The following is an 18,938-nucleotide window of genomic DNA, read 5'->3' as shown; positions in this document are numbered from 1 at the left end:
TATAACAGTAGTTTTCAGGTACAGAGATAAAGTAATCAAATGAAAAATATATTCTTCATTGTATAAATTAAATAGGCCTATACATTAAGCATTATTTAAGTTAATTAACTTATTTGGCCAAGAGTAGTGAGCAATTTGTTTTGTCTTTATGTTTGAATAATTGATTTTGGTTTTTAGCCTTAATGTTATTTATAATCTAATGTGCTCCAAAACAATGACAAAATTTGCATTTGGAAGATATAAGCATTCAAAACTTACAGTCTCTCACTTCTAGCCAATATGGATTGGATCAACGATTTTGACATCACAAAGCGTCCCACCCTCTGCACAATAAACAGATGCTGAAGCTGCAGCTGAAATCAGTCACTTGTTCACACTATTACCATTTTCTATATGGTGAATGGATACATAGTGTATAGAGGATAGAGAACGACAGTGTAAATATGCTTTCCATTGGGAAGAATGAAGTCTGATTTTGCGTTAATCTCAAGCAAACCCCCACAGCGCGCACACAGTCTGCTCCGGTCCACAGACATGATAGCAAAGAGTGGATTATATGCGTGAGCCGACGCATACAGAAAACATATCGGACCCATTCAAATTCTAAACAGAATGCTATATTTTAAAACGATATGATTAGAAAGAGAAATGGTTAGACAGACTCTGCGTTAGATACAGCACTGACGAGTGCCAAAGAGGCACAAAATCACTTTCACAGACCTTTACCCTGACTGTTCTAAGCTGGTGGAATAACCTGTCCTCTACCTAAGCTGTTGAGTCTTAAGCCATTTTCAAGAAACTGAAGAAGCATCTTTTTAGGCAACACTTGACCCATTAATACTAACACTTACTACTACTTAATATGTATTATTAAAAAAAACGAAAAAGCCTTGCTACGTGCTGGACTAACTGGGACTGGACACGGCACTTGCAAATTCTTCCACTGTTATTGGTTTGATCTTCTATTGCTCTCCAAATTTGTAAGCTGCTTTCTTTGGATAAAAGTGTCTGCTAAATTATTAAATGTTAATGTAAAACACCGGTGCCATGCACCAACAAATTTCACATACACAATTACACAAATTACACTTTTTTAAACCATGATTCATGATCTTTGTTTTGCTTTAGTAACAGTTTCATATTAAATCTTAAAACGGAATCTATTAGACTGTGGCTGTCAAATGCGGCTTTACTGAGCTCAAAGGTTCTGGCGGAGCTGTGACCCAAGTGAAACTCTATTGGCTATTTTAAATAAGGGGAGGAGCAGCTCGATATGTCCCATGACTCCCATCCTGGCTTCCTGTTCCTGTTTCAGTTCCTGGCTTCCTGTTTCAAACTGATCTAAAATCGTCCGATAAATATCGGCAGCCAATACATCGGTGCGTCTCTAATAATACTTATGTTATTTTCTATAGTAAAGAACATTTTAGTATATTAGTAATGAGTTCCAGAAACTTTAAATACCTTTTGTGTAAAGGTCAGGTGGATCATATCAATTCAACATTGCTTTGTTTATTCTGTTGTTGGACACTTCCTGTGCTTAATTTTCAGACAATTTCCATACACTTCCCTGCACCGGAGGTGGCTGCTGAGACAACATAGGGAAGCGATTGTGCATAGTCTATTGAATGAACTCAGTAGTGATATGTTAGGGGGTCCCCCGGGACTGTATGTAGGCTATTAATTAATTTTTTTATAGAATTGATAATTGCAACAGAATCTCATTTTTAGTCATGGATTAGATTACTTATTTAACTTCACAATACCTTAGACCTATACTTTTTCTTTACATTTTCAGTCAGAGGAATTGCGATGATTCCCACAGGAAAAATGATATACACATCTATCTGGTGCTGATTTATATAATAGGGATTAGAGTTGATGTAACATAAGCTGTTTTTAAAGCATGTGAGTTTTACATAGTCATGTTGCCTACCTGCAGGAATTATCAGTTGTGTGGGTCCAGATGTTTTACTGTAGTGTTTTTGGATGTTGCTGTATGTCAGTACAAAGAAAAAAATACTTCAATTACTACAAGCATTCCTCGATTCATTATTTTATTCATTTGATAAGATCCACACACGCTCATACTGATGTGCTCATTCCCTCTCAGGCTGTATCCAGCTTTATCCGTCCACACAAATAGCCACCATCAACACAGGGGTGATTAAGGTGGGGATTATGTGCGTGTGTGTGTGTGTGTGCGCGTGCGTGTGTGTGTGTTTTATTATATCTCCCTTCAGCAGATGTTCTCTTACCTGGCTCTAGCTCCTGTACCAATTTCCTGGGGGTTTAGCTCACACTGCACGTTCTCACACACAATGCAGCACATAACCAAATACTGGAAAATAGAAATTTCTACCAGAATATGTGGAATCATCCTACTGATCTGGGGTCATTTGCTGCTATTATGGCTTATAATACGTGTAGTCAGCTCAGCAATCATGCTCTGTTTGGACTGTCGTCTAAATCGTGTATTAAACTCTCCCTGTCTCCACTCAGCATACTTCACAATACATCACAGAATTATAGATGAATGAGGTTTAGATTTAAGACACGATGAGCTCCACATGGCCAACTAATTAGATTTTATGTTTTTAAAGCTGCCAAGTGACAGTGATGCACATGCAGACTGACTGAAGAAAGAGGATGCTGAGAAACTCGTACTCTCACTCTCTCTGTGATTTGTTTGTACTTGGGTTTTTTTGTAAATGCAGGTTATAGATCTTATTGTGAACCTTTCATCCCTGTATATGTTTCATATTGTATTATTATTTTATAGACCTTGTAGTAATTAATCATATTGGTGAAAAATACTTTTTTCTGGTCATGTGTGCGAGACTTCTCAACCCTCTACAGTGCGAGTAAATCACTTACATATGCGAGTAAATTTCACTCTGGGCGACTATATAATGTCTATCATTAGCCATTGGCTAATAAATTCTTAGATTTTACTCACCAGTGTGTGTGTTAGATGCCAAGTATAAGTTTAACATAGGCCTAGATATATTTTCACTCGCTGAACACTGAGGCCCTGTCTTAAATGGCACCCTAAGCACTCGCGGTCTTCCTCTGAGTCCGCACTTTCGTGACGTAACGCCGCTTTGACTGTCGGGAAGAAGTCTGCTGTGGAGTTCGCATCAGTGCAGGCTCGGCATAAGTGCGCATCGAGGGCGCAAATCGACCGCAGAGGGGGGCGCTCGCGAGCACCTTTCTGAGACCTAAAATGACAAATGGGACACCCTATGGTCTCACGGACTTAACGGACACGCGCACGCGGCACGCATTGTAAGTCCGCAAGACCGAAAGTGCAAAAGTGTGCTATTTTGGACTGACTGGGCGCTTGAGAGTTTCGCTCTCCGTCAAGCGATCTATACTAATATTTCAAATTCAGCTCCGCGTACCTTGACGCACAGTAAACTCTAGAAGGCGCACCCCTGCCATCGAGTTTCTCTCACACACGCAAAGAGAGAGCGAGAGTCTTACATACCACGCCAAATCAACACGCATGTAAACCATATACTTGTTTGTATTTTCCTGTCAAAATAACGGAGTTCATCTGGTATTATTCAGCTTTTAAGAACAAGCAGAAGATATGCCGGTTTCTCCCATAGACAGTAAAAGAAATGGACACAGCAACCCCCTTGATTTCAACGGAGAAAACTGAAGCCCATTAGAAGTACTCACTTCCTGATGGCTGAGCGCAGGTTCAAACTGAGCTTGACAACCATAGATATCGTATAGAGACTAGATGCCCTATTGGCCGCTGAGCACCGAGAAATACGGCCGCCATCTTGAACCGGTCATACTCCTAGTTTCGTTGCGTGGCAGCAGATAAGATGCCAGAGCATTGTAGAGCATTTTCCTGTTCTAATCGCCGGACCATCGAAAATAGGGCTTTTCACAAGTAAGTCTTAAAATTACTGTACTATTGGTTGTATTTTGTGAATAGAATATTACCAGATAATCGAGAAGGAGCAAGAATATTTGCTATTACTGTACTGAAATCGTTGTGAAATGCTGTTTAACTTACTGCATCAGCCGGTGTTCACCCGGCATGGAGAGGTGGGGTAACGTTAACTGTTAAAGTAATAATTACAAGAGCTTCTAGGTTATCAGATAAGCATTCAACTGCCCTGTTGAATAGGTTATTTGTGTTTGCGCACATGATATCAGGAAGCAATGTAATACACGCATGACAGCCATGCGCAAATTGAGTTACCCCTCCAACTTCTAGTGTTATTGATAACCTATATCTTATCACACGCGATTTGGCTATTGATATTACAGAAGTCCTGTGGTAAAATTACATTATTAACTTACTCCATCTACTCTTGTAAAGTTAATCCGAATAGGGCTTTAGTCTCGACATTTTCCCCTCCCACATCCACATACAATAAAAAAGGTATAGGCTTAATGTTGTCCGAATTTAATTTTTAAAAATTACTTATGCAAACACGTTGAAAAGCTTCTTCTCAATTTTTATTACAGGTGGCTGCGTTCGGTGGATTCGGTGGCTGCGTTCTGTGTGTGTGTGTGTGTGTGTGTGTGTGTGTGAGAGAGAGAAAGAGAAAGAGAGAGAGAGAGAGAGAGAGAGAGAGAGAGAGAGTGTGTGTGTCTGTTCGTGTTTGTTTGTGTGTCTGTTCGTGTGTATGTGCGTGTCACAAATCATAAATTGTTTCTTCAACTTATTAAAATATCTTACTTTACTGCAACTATCTGTTTCTGCTTCTTTATTATATTTATAGTGTGTGATTTATAAAATACATTATATCCTTCATCACACATAATGTGTCTGGTCACTTTATATCTTATATCAGAATATTATATTACTGTTAAGCCTACTATGGATATTAAAATACGCCGAACCATGTGTCCTGTATCATAGCTACATGAATGACCTTTGCAGCAAAAAAAAAAAAACCGCGTGAAAATCAGTTCAGTATTCTGTGAGATATGATTAATTTAATGCGCTGACAGCTCATTTCACCTGCCATTCAGATTACACTAAGTGGAGCGGGTGACCGGTTTAAGATGGCGGCTCCAATTCTCGTCCGTGCCAATAGGCAGTAGCGGTCGATAGGGCGTCTACCTATATGATGTCTATGTTGACAACAGTCTGACAGTTGTAAATCTTGTAGTAGCTGTGCCAAGACAAATCTGAATCACCTAATTCCTCAAAAACGTTGTTGAAATATTTTGTCCTGTTGTTTTTTTGGACGCTCTATCTATGGGCTTCTTCTTTGACTTTATGCCTCTATGTCCCCCTGATTGCCTCATAGACAGTAAAAGATTACCTGCGAGATTCTCCTCCTGTCTATACGGTAATTTCTCTATTGTGCGACAGAGTCGCGTGGTTATGACACAATCGTTAGCCTATTTTTTACAAAAACGGCTTCTACGGAGCCATAACGTAAGATACAAAGTAAAGGAAACTTTTATACTTTGTCATGTTTCTTTAGAAATAAATAATGGACAAATGAAGTCTTTTGGACTCCTCGGATGTAAAGTTATTCACTGTCAAAGTGACGCCAAAATGAATGGGAGTCAATGGAATGCTAACAGCAGGTGAAGTTCTGATACAATGGCTTCAGTTTCCGGCTGATGGATTACCCCCTAGGTTTCTCCGGGGGTGGATGGAACTAATGCGCAGACGGCAATCTCATTGGATGGGACTGTTTTAAATTCAGCAAATCAGTTCGAGCGAACACTGACAACGTGATTAACGTGACAACTTGAACCCAACAGCTCATGTGTTGTATATTGTCATTATTAGTAATATAATTAGTAGTATCTTTAAATAATAATTACTATCTATTTTTTTTACAGAAACACGGAATGACCAACAATATCTTAAGCACCACTACCAGTCCTAAGTTCAGTTAAAATCACAAATATGCATGCATGCATGATTATTAAGTTTTAGTTCTATTTACTAAAGTTCTATATTAAATCATAATATATTGCTTGATTGACTGATTTTAAGAGTTACCATTTAGATATTTAAAAAGCTGTGTCATTTTACAAAGATTTTTGGTGAAATAATAAAATAAAATATATAGCCTATAAAAAAGTGTTTTTATATATATATATATATATACATATATTGCCAACATGTGCGTAGAGTAGGGGTTTGACTTTTTCCCAAAAATCATATTCGAAGTTCGTTAGTTTATTAATATTCAAATATTAATTATTAATATTTTGACCATTAAATGCCGTGGCGCTAGGGCTAAGGGGGCTTAACCCCCGAATGTTTTCAGTAAAGCCCCGAATATTTTGTTACCTTGTCTTTCTCATAGAGCAAAACAATTAATCAGAAAAACAAATGTGAATAAGATTACAGCTGCCGCGATTAACTTACCTAATCATGAAAAGTGCATAGGCTATTACGGTTTTATTTATATTTTTACCTCTGCATTAAAGGTACTTGCAACGTGCTTTTGAAGCGTTGAGAATTGAAGCCAATCACAGACATGTCTGTTGAACGCATTGGCCAATCAGTTCCTGTGCTGAAGATGTTTTGCGCAAGCTCACCGTCACCGAGTTCTATCTACACTTTTTGCAAACCTGTCATTATTATTGGCAATACACTAAAGATGCAAATAAGAGATTCTCGGCAATGGATTCGATATTCTTGATGCTGCTCTGATGTACTCCATTACGCACCGCTCTGTTTGTTTTCATGATGACTAAAAGTTCAGCGGTCTAACGTTTGACATCGATGTCAAAATGATTAAAGAAGCCGGGGTTTACTGTTCACAGAAGGATGTTAACAGTTAACGAATAACTGGTAAAGTGTAAGTAGCGCCACACGTTGCTTTTCAAATTGTCAGGAGTGTAGATTTCAAACTCCTCTTCAGGAGTTGTTGTTGTAGGCGTTGGCACGGCCATTGTTTTGATATACAAAATAGGCGCTGCGCTAACCAGGACACTAACGTCACCTACAGGAGCCAAGATGATCAATAATTGCCTTGCTAATGAGCTCGTGATTCACAACTTCACCAGGCGTGAAAAAGCCTCGGAATCTGAATTGAAAACAACGGTTGCAAGTAAACACATTTACAAAAAATAATGCCCACAACAGGTTCGAATATTAAAGGCTGCCTAATATTCGTTCGAATATCATATATTTTTTTAAATATTCGAATTCTATTCGAATAACGAAGTTCGGAGTCAAAGCCCTAGCATAGAGTGTTGCTTCTCCAATTATTTAGTTAGTTTTAAGCCCAAAATATTGACTGCAAGCTTACATACATTTTTGGGAGCAACAGCCACATCTCACAATCCCAATCAGCAACCGATGGATAGAGCCCCCCCCAATAATCTATATCACACAGAGATTCCGAAAAATGCACGGATAAAGTGACCTGGGATGTGACCCGGGTTCGTTTGACTTTGGTTCATTCACACTGCCAGTGATTTTCCGGAATTAGAGAGTGTGTTCACACACACCCCGTAAAAATCCCGTAAAGACACATGACATCGATGTGACATGTAATGTCTCAGCAGCGTCTATAGTCTGCCTATGAGCTGTGATTTCGAACCAAGCTTGTGGATTTTTTTCTCTGATTCGATCATAAACTAGCGCATTACATACCGTTTCACGCGAACAATCCCGGCTTCAGCGCTATCATTACGACACGGCATTGATTAAGGCTTTTGTTCACACAGCGCGTGTTCTGGGACTGATCCCGGCAATGTTACTAGGTCCCCAACCCGGCATCGATCCCGGCATCAATCCCGGGTCGTGTTTCCGTTCACACAGGTGTTCTGGCAATTTCCCGGGATCAACGCGCTGTGTGAAAGGGGCTTATTACACTCAGATTTACACCACAACACGGAAGAAAATATCTCTCGCTATACTTCTGTTTCATCGTGACTTTAAGAGATATGTAAGGTCATGCTAATCACGTAAAACTTCTTATCTTGAAGTGCACGTTTTTACCACCCTACAACTGTCATTAGTGTTTTTTGCATTTAGTGGTTTGGAAATGCATTTGGTGATAAATATATCTCAATATATTTCTCCGTGTAAACACAGGAACAATGATGTGCGTTCTCTTCCAGGAAAATAAAGCTCAAATGTGCTTTGAACACTGGTTTGTGTTTTGGTCTGAATTTTTCAGTGTGTCTCCTGCTAAAAGTCCTCTGTAGTCTGGCTGTGTCCAGGCATTAGAGCATGAAGAGATGGGACACCTTTAAATCTGAATGTCCTGGACTCTGTAGGGAGAAACATTTGTATATGTTTGAGATATTTTTTAAGTGTGATAGAGCAGGCTGTTCCAGAAGTGAATGTATTACACACTGCCACACATAATTACATCAGGATTTTTTTTTTTTTTTGGAATGCATTAGTGATTAGTGCCTTTGCAGTTTACACCTGCTTCATCAACACGTGCGTATGAATGCCTCCTTGGTTTTACATGTTTGCTTGTTTCTGAACTTGCAAACGGTAAGCAATTAACAGCAAGCCTCCACTCTGGAAAATGTTCAAGGCCACCTACTCCATCCTCTTGTTAAAAACAAATGATTTGGAAGTGTTCAAAACCAAACCTAATTGACTCCGGGTCAGGGACTCAAAGATCATGATAGACCAATGTATCAATCAGGCTGATTATGTGGCTTGGGAAATTGTTGGCATTAGTCGATAACTGTGTCTGCTTGACCCATTAACGGCAGTGTTAGATAACTTTTTATAAGTTAAAAAATCTACCAAAAGTATTGTCAAGGCATAAAACATTTCTATTTTTGTGTGAATATTCAAGAAAAAATGTGTTTCAAATTCGGCGATGTTGTGTATATTTCGTTTCTGTCATTTAAGTTGTGTTATGTGAGTAAAGGTAAAATGGGACTTAATGGGACTTAAGTTTTTGTATTTCATATTTTTTATTTTTTTCTGTATAGTGAAATCATTAGCTGCTTAAAATGGTAGTGTATATATAAATGTTAAAACAACAGCAATGACAAACTCAGAACGTGTCCAGCTTTAGGCCTTCCTGTACATGGCCGGCCCGTTATATTGACTCTAGATATTTGCCGAAGGCCTTACATATTGACCACTACTCTCTTGGATAGCATTTGTTATTTCTACATGTTGGAAAATCTAAATATTTTATCTGCGCTTCTGCAGGCACAATTTCAATTATAATATTGTAAAATATCTGAACACGAACAAACACCATTTTTATGAAGTAAATACCAAATAAGTGTTTTGATTTCAATCTCACAAAAAACTTATTTCATCTTTTTAAAATGTGAAATTTTAAAGGGGACCTATAATGCCCCTTTTTACAAAATTCGCAGGTGTCATCAGAATGTGTTTATGAAGTTTCAGCTCAAAATACCCCACAGATCATTTACTATACGATGTAAATGCCCATTTCTAAATTGAAGCAAAAACATGCTGTTTTCGTGCATGTATCTTTAAATGCAAATGAGCTGCTGCTCCCCACCCCTCTTTCCAGAAGAGGGCGGAGCCTGTACAGCGCGGCTCACATACTCTGCCAAAAACTAACAAAACACCCATCATGCAACATTACACTTCTTCACTTTCATGAAAGTTATTATTTGCATGTGTTTTAAAGCCATATCAGTTTAAACTTCTGAAATGGTTTTCTGAGCACACATATCCGAAGCACAGAAAGCTTACTTTTAGAAGGTGCGTTGTGAGTATTAAACTAAGTTCACTTTCACGTATTATTGCACTTAGACCGTCAAATACACAGAAGGTTGTCAAGAACACACAAAGTTCACATAAACCTTCAGTTATGTCTGTGAACTTAAACAGCAGTTCGCATATTAGATCTGTGTATTAAAGTGAAAGCAGCCTAATATATAGTACCTACTGCTGCATATGCTGTTGATATGAATCAAAAAACAAAAAAATAACTCACTGCTCTTGACTGCATACATTTAGTAGCTTTATCAAGAATATATTTCTCACTTGAATGCTGCTATTAAATGTTCTTGCGAGGAGATAAACATTGCTGACATTGTGCAGCTCAGTCAGGTGAGGAGCTAAGCTATTATATAGCAGATTCTGTGCCAGTCGTGGGCGGGGCCTATTACAATGTGAGGTACCATTGGAGTACTTCCTGAATGGCTCATTTTGAGACACTGACTACGTTTACATGCAGCCAATAACCCGTTCAAAACCGGGATATTAGCAATAACCCGGTCGCGAACGGCCATGTAAACACCGGCAAAAACCCGAATATGCTCATATCCCGGATTTTAAAAACCGGGATATTATACCTGGGGTACCCCTTTTCTAACACGAATTTTTGGTCATGTAAACGCGCATCGGCATATCCCCATAGTGATGTGTGTTCTGCGCATGTTCTATTCGCAAGGAATCTTGGTCTTTTGAGTAGAGAAACTTCTCGGCGCATACAAAACCCAGCGTGCAGTATACCGGAAGTAAACATGGCGAGACGCAGCACAGCATACTTTTGGAGCGAGGTCAGTAACGTTACCAGCACCAAAGCGCAAACAAAGGCGATCGCTATCTGCCCCGAACTATTCATTATCCGCGTGCTGCTGTTGTTGTTGTCTTTGGATACAGGAAGAAGAATCGGAAATGACGCATATTGCGTGTTAAGGTTGTTTACATCGGGATATTGCAATTCCATGTATACAGGAGTAACTCTCTCTGCTCACGCATGTAAACGGGTTATCCCTAATGTTTCAGAAACCCGAATAGTGACCTTAACCCGACCATAACCCGAAATTTGGCTGCATGTAAACGTAGTCACTGTTTCAGATTTATGGGGAAAATAACATTGAGTGGATGGATTTTTACCACAATAGCTTGGTTGTGTACAAACTGTTCGGACACATAGCCTACTGTAATTATGTTCAAAAACAATATAAAAGAACATTTTGCGTAATAGGTCACCTTTAAATGCTTTAACTGAAATTGAACGAGTCTTGTAAAGTTAGACTAACAGAATGCAATTGTAGCTTGTATACAAAAGCAAATATTTTTTATAACTTACGATTACTCTAATGTAATGTAATGTAATGTATTTACTGTTTGTTTTTTACTTTACTAAAAATGTTTAATTGTTCTAGTGAACTTAGTCTAGTTGTATTTATTCTTTAGCCTAATAAACAACCCCTAAACCTTAATTTTAAACTAGTTTAAAACAAATTATTACAGCTAAGCAAAGTTAATATACTCCATTATTTATATTCTTAATTTGAAAACATTACACTTTGTCAGTATTTCACCTATTTTTGATGTTATTGATGCTGCTGCTGCTATAAAAATTAGTTATATTTAGTTATGTATAGTTCATATATTGTTATATTTTTATTGATGTGATATGAAAATAAAATTGAACAAAAACAGATACATTAAAAATCGGTTCTGCATATCGTTTTTCAGACATAAACATACAAATATTCAGTATTAGAAAATATCAGTATTAGTCGTCGGACTATGTTGTGCTCTTTCTCTAAAAGATTAACTTGTAAATAATTAATTACTTGGTAGAACAGAACATTTTACATGTTTTACGAATAAAAATGCTGCATTAAACTGCACCTGTTCATCATATTTTGGGTTTTTGTGGTGTCAGTGTTCAGTCACTTGTTCCTTCTTTTCTGAATGAGCTCCATTGGGTGGCACACACAACATTAGTAGTGCTGTTTGTGTGCAGTGTGTTTGTTGACAGTTAAGTGGCTCTGCTGGGGACTTTGCTATTTACTGCTGTCATATCCTAACCCTTAGATCATGCTATGATAGTATGGTTACATGGATGTGTGTGTGTGTGCGCTCACTGCTGGAGCTGTGTTGGTGTAACACAAAGCACTGAGGTATGTGAGTGTTGATCTTCCGCCAGTGAGCTGCAGGGCTGGAGATGGTGGGGGAGGGGTGGACCAGAGAGAGAGAGAGAGAGAGAGAGGGAGAGGGAGGAAAAGCTGGCACTCTAATTGTGTTCTGGGCTCTTAGCTAGAGAGAAAGAGAGTGTGCATGCAAGTGAAATTGGGGGTAGGTGTGTGTTTTTGTGACCCCTCAACTGTTTGTTGGCCTTCAGTAGCAGGCAGACAGGCATGCGAAAGGACAAAGGGATTCTGTCTCTGAATCACCTTCATCCTCTGAAATAACACTTCGGGAAAGATGATCTTCTTCATCACGGGCCCATGTGCACCTGAGCCCAAAAGACAGACCACTAACACACCTGTCTTAGAAAAAATGCTCAAATTAACATGTGTTACACACCTGAGCCCTAAAAAATGCTTCTGTTTTTGCATTGTTTCCCACAAACATCGTTTTGTGCTGGTGTATGTGGCATTTTATGTACTCCTTTCTGTTTTTATTAAGTGAAAATCTGCATGACCTTGAAGATTATTTGGCTGGATCACCCACATAAAGCGATATATTATTAGAGCATGTACCTGGCACAGATTTACCCTGAACAGCAGGAGCCAAAATATACAAAAGCAAACACATTTGCGTACGCTGGGGGAAAAATGTTTTAAATGTTAAACATTTTAAATGTTTTTTCAGAAGAAATCAGAAGGAAGTACTCTTCTTTCTGCTGCCCGAAGACAAATACACTAACCCATAAATTTGCATTACATAAGTAAACAAATAACTTTTTTTTTTTTGGTCATACCCTGAACAGTCGTAACCTTTGTGCTGTTTGTGTTGAGTGTGCTTATTAATACACGGACCTCCCCTAATCAGGTGCACCTGTTTAATAAGCCCTTCAATAGATGGTCAGCTTGTTCACTGCTCCCTAAACACTGAGCAGGGGATTATTAGAATTTCACTTGGCACAATTTATGTGTTTGGAACTTCATCAAACTCAGACAACATGAGTCACACAGATTAGGTGTTTTGATGATGTAGCCTAACATTAGCATGATTACCATACTTTTATATTTATGAAGGTATAATGTAAAAAGCATATATAAATTTAAGTTCTATAATTTGTCACTCTTGGAACCTCTAAATTAAATTTAGTCATCAAATCACTACCCGCAATGTTCAATATAAGTATGTATCATCTTACCTGGTTGTTATGCAACCCTTCATAATAGCATTTTAACGATCACATAGCCTGTTGCGCTTTATGCTCACACAACTTCCTAGTTACAACTTCAAAAGCTGAATTAAAATGCAAGAGCCTTTTCAGCATGTTTATTTGACCCTGGTTGAATGTAATTATAATTAAATTATAGCAAATGAAAATAAATATAAAATAAATAAACTAAAAAAAAATTTGGTGACATGTACAGGACTTCTCCTATCATTTAGTCCACTTAAACCCTGCCCCTGAAACTGCCGTTCATCATCCACATCTGCACAACAACTGATGCATAAGTCCCCGTTCTGTTTTATTTTCAATAATCTGGTAAACTCAGAATAACGTCACAATGTGGAACAGAAGTCTCTCGCTACTTTCATTTCATTGGAACTTTAAGATGGCAAAATACGCTGTTATAGAGAGAAAATTGTCATCATTTACTCACCCTCATGATGTTCCAAACCTGTATGACTTCCTTTCATCTGTGTAAAAAAAACGTAGATATTTTGAGATGTGTGTGTATATATATATATATATATATATAGATATTTATTTGTGTATACAATGGAAGATGGGAGCTTCCTCTCAAAAAGATTGAAATAAATCATTATCCATCAGTTTGCCTTCATGTTCTATTTTCAGACGTCAGATTTGTATTTTAATGTGAGATGGCAAGCTATTTTCAGTCTGATGAATTCTTTTCCTCCTGATTATTTTCTTTCTCTCTTTGTATTCCACTGTAACAATATGAAAAAAGACAACATATACTGTGCACTTGTGGCCTGCTCTCCTGATTTACTTTACATCCCATGAATAATTAACTGGAATGCTCTAAGAATCTCTGGCATTTCTCCCCAAATCCTCACATCTCTTTTACAGGTTTTTTTTCTCACATGGATGCTTTAAAATGTAATTGTCTCCTCTTTTCACTTCTAATCCCTATTTAGCGTTTACTGGAATGCTTCTAAATTTGTCAATATGACTGAAAGCACTTTGAAATATTATCACTGCATTAATGCTTAAGTTAATGCTTAGTATTTTTGATGAAGGCAACGTGTTACAAAATACAGACATATATTATTACAGTGATATTTAACATGTCTGTCATATTGCTGCAGAAAGAATCGAGCTTTTGTGGTAATTCATGGTCTGTTGAAAGTAATTTCAACTTTTACACTTTCACTTTTCAATTTCAATGCTTTTACACTTTTAAGTTTCCTTTTAATGTTCAATGATTGAAGGGCGAACAGAATGCCACTTCATTGTACCCAGTTTAAAAAAAAAAACTTATTATATTCAAAGAGCGAGCCTTTCACTGATTGTTTACAGTTTAACGGAAGTTATTCCCATAATTAGTGCAAAGCATCATGGGGTGTAGGAAAAATGTGAATGCGTTTAAAAATAGTGAGCTCACTTTGCAGCAGGCTTTAGCATTACCTGTTTATAGTGCCTGTTTGAATGAAGCTGACTGTTTCACTGCAGACAGTGAGTATAATACTTCTACCTGTGTATTTCCTCTCGGGTTTTAGATTGTTGGTGTTGTTGGACCGCTTTCAAACTCGTATGACACAGTTTTGTGCAATTAAACCTCAGCAGGGTGGCCGAATCTGACGTTGACACTAGTGCAAGTAAGACCTTTACTTTCTGACATCTGGAATGTTGTGTGTGACATTGTGCTGTAGTTGGTTGTGGGATAAAGCATTAGACCCACTGGACTGTGATGAGGGGGAGGGGTTTGAGTGTAGGAGAAGGATAGAATGTGGGCGGTTGACGTTGGTGAGAAAAATCAGGGAAACAAGACATGAATATCATGCAATATACACACACGCTCACAAAAGTGTTTGGTAAAATCTGTATTTTAAGCTTATTTTGTATCATAGTTTTCTAAAAAAAAAAATCCGGCTAAATCCTGCAATTGTCATGTGATATGTCAGGTCATATGATGGGCATTAATTTCCATTCGTTTTCTGAAATCTAGATTTTTTTTAAATTAAAGTAACAAACTAGTTTGTATTACAATTAAAAATACTGCCGTTCAAGATAATCCTGAAATATTCTTAAATTAGACTGATTTCTGAAGGATCATGTGACACTGAAGACTGTAGTAATAATTGCTGAAAATTCAGCTCTTGCATCACAGTGGTCATGAGGGTAGGGTGACCACCCGTCCTGCTTTGTGTTGTACCGCACAGCATTTTCACCCCTTGTCCCGCACGTCGCATATTGAGAAAATGTCCCTCATTTTCATCAGTCTGTTGGTTTTTAATTATCATATTAAGAAGTTTTCTTAATGCGTTCTTTCGCCCTTTCAAGAAAGCATTTTATTTATTCTTTTTGCGGCGTCGTTTTTCACCTATTAACAGCGCTTCGTCAGAAGTACAAATACAACAGCCGTTTTTAAAATCCTATCCAATGGTTGAAAGCAAAGGAGTAAACACGGTCACTAGTATGTGGAGCAGTGATTCGTTCCATGTTTTCCCTGTCAGAAAACAAATGGATAATTCGGTAAATTCAATTTTAAATTTAACAGAATTTATCAACTTGTTGCCTGCTGTGGTTGTTTTAATTCACATCCTTTCTAAAAAAAAAAAATGAACGTTTTTGGTTTAATATATTCTTCATATAAAGACTGTCAATGATCTAAATTCATGTTGGTTTATATTTTATTTGTTCATTATTTATTTAGTTGGATTTTAGTTGGACTTGGTCAGACCTGTTTCAAAAATAGTGATCTGCATGATGCATGCTGCCTTGCTCAGTGATGTTGAATCTAAATATCATGTAAAATAAAGACATGTTATGTTACATTGTGATGTAATGGTGTTTTATGGAAGGGATGAATATTAAAGGTGTCATGAAGTGAGAAATCTAATTTTCTTTGATCTTTAAGAGTTCATACTATAAAAATATCCTGTAAGTTTCTGAACTCAAAACTTCCTCATTAGTCCAAAAACAGCTTTTGTTGAAACTAAGCTCAGAAAGTGACTCATTTTGGATTTAGTAACATTATTACATCATAGTGCGGTGAAAGGCCGCCTCTGCAGAAGATCAACGCCTACTTCTACATCATTGCCTCTTTAGCCCCGCCCGCCCACCCATTCATGCATGTCATGTAGTAGTAAATACGAGAGGGACGCAAACACAGGATTACTCCAGTAACAAAACGATAGAGATGCCTCTGAGGATTACAAGACACTTTGAAGTGCCAAGTTGTGGAAAAACACAGTCTTTGCATTGCCATCGTTGTGATCCTAACATTCAGGAAGCTTAGATGAATTTTAATTTTAACAACGCTCCAGTCAGATTGAGTCAGTAAGGCTGTTCGTTTGTCCGCTTCGTTTGCCTGTGGATTCATTTTTAAACAAGACACAGCTCGACGCAGGCTTTTCAGAGAGGCTGAACATAAAGATAAGGCAGTGACAACTATATTGGATCCAACAGTAATGTTGCAACACAGAAGTGTGAGTAAAGAGTTTTTACCATGTGTCACTATTGCTTTGTCTGATACAGATAATTTGATATACTGAGTAGTTGTAGTGTAGCGTCACAGTCATATGTGAATAGTTGTGATTTGCTGAATCTTTTCTTTGCTTCAGAATTGATGGGGTTAATGCATTGAATTATCGAATATGGGAGAACGTAGAGAACTCTGCTTTTGTTATTGTTTTGGTCTAAGCCATTCGCTGTAATTCTGAATAAAAGCTTCAGTGAGCGACATCTTCTGTTTTGTCATCAGTACGACATTACAACAAGTTTCGCAAATGACGATTGTATACGTTTTTTCATGTTATTGAAAAGGATGAACTATGAATAACCTATAAGAACAACCTGGTACATTTATTCATAATTCCTTTTACATGAAACACCGTAAATCATTCTTACATGTCGTACCCAAGTTTGTTGTGATTTGTAATGATCTAGACTAGGATTGCCGAAATCGCAGTCTGTAGCAGGCATAAAAAACCCAGCCAGTTGTGTTTTAATATGAATATCCATATATCAAGAGCAATGATGCAAATGACACTGTAAACCATGCATTAAATAGAGTTTTTATGTTACTTTGATGATAGACCAGGTGCCGCCTCACCGCTATTGGAAATGGAGCCAAGAAAAGAGATGATTAATTGTGGAGAACAAGAAGGGAATGGGTTAATTAAAGATGACCTACTGGATGCCCATTGGTTGAGCAAAGTTGTGGGCAGGGTGTAGGCTAAGTGACTGTATAAAAATGAGAGTTTGAGATTGTTTGATGTTAGTTCTGCATGCATCTTGGCTTTGTTGTCTCCACCAATAAAGTCTTAAGTTTTGGCATCTGGAACTCCATAACTCAAGTGATTTCTTACAAAGAGGAGAAGACTTTTTCCATGACAAAAACAGGATAGAAAATAGCTTATTACTTCTCAATTAGGTTGTTTTCTGATGAAAACATTATAAGTAACATTCCCCCTTTAAAAATGTCACTATATTACTGTATTTTTTGATAAAATAAATGCAGCCTCGATGAGCATTTGAGACTTAATTCAAAAATATAAAAAACATTTACAAATCCCAAACTTTTGAACAGTATTGTGTACTACATGACTAATGGAGTCACATATTAATTTATTATGATACAGCGTGACATGCAAAATACTCTTTAATCATATTTATATTACATAATATGTCATCAAATCTCTGGTTTAAAATTTTTACAGCATGCAACACCAGTGCCACATGACAGCAATGCCAATGATGCATACTACTGATGCATACAAACAACTGGCTTAGTGTTTAGTGTGTTTCGGCAAATTGCTTCACAATGCGTCACGTCTCGCACTTAATTATATACGTTTCCTGGAAGGTAATTTAACTCACAGCTTACTTCTTATTATGATTAGACATGAGATTTTTTTTTTTTTTTTGTGCACTCATTTTACATTATTTGATTGATAATTAACATTTCACTACTTTGACACTCTGGGCATGTGAAAAAGCAAGTGTGAGAACTGACCGACATTTCAATTTCTTAAATGTGAAGCATTTGGAGACTCCATCACGCTTTCTCTCTCTCTTTATCTTTTTCCCCTTTCAGTTGAGCTGCTCAGATTCATAAGCTCAATCATACATTCTCTCTCGTTCCGTTTTGCTCGTACGCGCACACGCACGCACGCACACACACACACACACACACACACACACACACACACACACACACACACACACACACACACACACACACACACACACACACACACACTCACACACACACACTGTCAGTGTGTTTATGTGAGATGTTCCTGGCTGGTCTGCATTATTTCACCTGCTTATTTAGCTTTTTTTCTGAGTGTGTTCACCAGACCGAATGATTTCTTCATGAATAAATGTCTGCATCTGCTTTAGTTCTTATTTCTCCATCCCTTCACCTAAATAGCTCAATTATTGATTGTCATTTCTGCATTTGTTCCTGACACTTGTTGTAATATGATGGATCAAGTGAATTAATGACTGATTGGATTGTTATGGGTCATTATAGGCAAAAACATGTTGTTCTTGTGAGCTGCAGCCATGGTATCTTTGTCAGCAGACTCTACTTTCAAACAGTATCATGCCTGCTGAGTATCTTTTACTGGTGTGTGTGTGTGTGTGTGTGTGTGTGTGTGTTTCATTTGTTTTGGAAGCTGAGCAGCTCTTGTCTCTGCCCTTCCCCCAGCGCTCTCTCTCTCTCTCTCTCTCTCTCTCTCTCTCTCTCTCTCTCTCTCTCTCTCTCTCTCTCTCTCTCTCTCTCTCTCTCTCTCTCTCTCTTCTCTTTCTCTCTCTCTCTCTCTCTCATACCCACTGTCATTCTTTTTTTTTCTCCCTGAACCAACCTTTCCTCTCCTCATTTTAAAGCAGAAATGCATCATGGGTTTTATTCAGGAA

General features: G+C 37.8%; 1 protein-coding gene across 1 annotated transcript in view; it reads left to right on the top strand.

The window, feature by feature from the left end:
* The window catches only part of pias1a (protein inhibitor of activated STAT, 1a), a 53,309-nt gene that overhangs the window by 2,348 nt on the left and 32,023 nt on the right, over nt 1–18,938 (top strand). The window lies entirely within an intron of this gene.

The sequence above is a fragment of the Siphateles boraxobius genome, unplaced genomic scaffold (genome assembly GCF_051911475.1).
Source record: "Siphateles boraxobius isolate OS27281-9 unplaced genomic scaffold, OSU_SipBor_1 130, whole genome shotgun sequence".
In the NCBI taxonomy this organism is placed as follows: domain Eukaryota; kingdom Metazoa; phylum Chordata; class Actinopteri; order Cypriniformes; family Leuciscidae; genus Siphateles; species Siphateles boraxobius.
Note: the sequence above shows the minus strand (reverse complement) of the source record. Positions and strands in the feature narration are given on the sequence as shown.